Below are 1,499 nucleotides of genomic sequence, written 5' to 3'. Positions count from 1 at the left end.
AAATTGACCCTTATGACTGCTTTTGTGCTCCAGGGTCACATTTAAATCTCACTGCTTTTTTAACTTTGTCAACTCTCGGAATTCGACATGATCTCTGTCCTTTGTCCACAGGTGTGCATAGGGAAGATGTTTGCTATCCAGAAGACGGTCGTTGAACAGGAGGAAAAGAAGAGCGATTGATGTGGCGTTGGAGCGACGGTCAGGTGTTCTCTGGCTGTGCAGGACTGTTGCGGGCTCGAGGGTCTTCATGTTTCCTCTTCAAACATCTGCGTCAGGCCGGTCTTGATGGGTCGATCCCACGTCCGCTCCGGTTTACGCACTCATTTAAGATTCTGTGTGCCGTGAAATTATATATAATTGTACATAATGTAGTATTTTTCATGCTTTTGTGGTTTACATGTTACAATAAATCCATGTCAGCTGCATTCGCTTGTGTGGGTTTTCTGAGTAAATGGCTGTTTTCATTGATCTGTTCCTTAAAGGTTGGTTTCACAGAGGGTAAAGGTGTCTGACAAGGCCAAACGGTTAAAAATAGCTCATTCTGTTAGTTTTCAGTCAGCGATGGCCTAGTAAAAGGTGAAAGGTATAAAGATCGCATTACCAGAGTGTATAGCAAAAGCAAGCAGTTTTGTTAAAAGTCTTATGCTCGTGGCCTAAATATGGCCCAGTTCTAAGTGCATGACGTAAACAGAGATCTAAATGAAATTACATGAATTCAGGAGGCAGATACCGTTGACAGAAGCACTTGCATTAATCAATACAGTGTTAAAGAGAGTTGTATTTGGACATTTATTTCATTGTGATATTAAAGCAGCATACCAAAAAAGAATATAATAATTTGTAGTCATTATATTCTTAGATTTATATATATTTGTTCAAATATTTCAGTATTTTTTCATCACGTTTACTATTAGTTTTGCTACTTAAATATTCATATTCCCATAATGCATTTGCCCAACTTATGGTACATATTATACCTTTATCTTTTAAATGGACAAAACCTTTATTCCTGTACACTGTATGTAATATTGTCTTACAACCAAATCTTACATAATTAGCATCTGATCTATATTTACTTGAGCTGTTTTATTTACAAATCTGGAACGTCAGCCTTGATATCATTTCACATCCACAATGTTTGTTTTTTTATTTTCAGTTTTGCTTTGGTTTATATTACATTGACTGTGCAGATATGCAAATGAAAATGAAAAGCATGCACACTATATATCCAAAGATATTTTAATTGCATCTCAATGGTTGTCATTCGTGAAGAATATTTGCATATTGCAAAACAGAAGACCTTCGTCCCTCTGCATTGCTCGTCAAACAGATGCATAGAGCATACAACGCTCGGAGAAACTGCAGCAAAGCTGGACTTTGGTTTAAATGACAGATAGTTTATCTCATATGTGTACATATAGACTTCAACACAGCCGATCTCTGAGAGAACTCTAAACATTTCATTTTAATGTCTTCCATCACTTTATTCTATGGAAGCT

This window comes from Sinocyclocheilus grahami, unplaced genomic scaffold, assembly GCF_001515645.1.
Source record: "Sinocyclocheilus grahami isolate Dianchi unplaced genomic scaffold, SAMN03320097.WGS_v1.1 scaffold19819.1, whole genome shotgun sequence".
In the NCBI taxonomy this organism is placed as follows: Eukaryota; Metazoa; Chordata; class Actinopteri; order Cypriniformes; family Cyprinidae; genus Sinocyclocheilus; species Sinocyclocheilus grahami.
The sequence above is the reverse complement of the archived record's forward strand: the minus strand, read 5'-3'. Positions refer to the sequence as shown.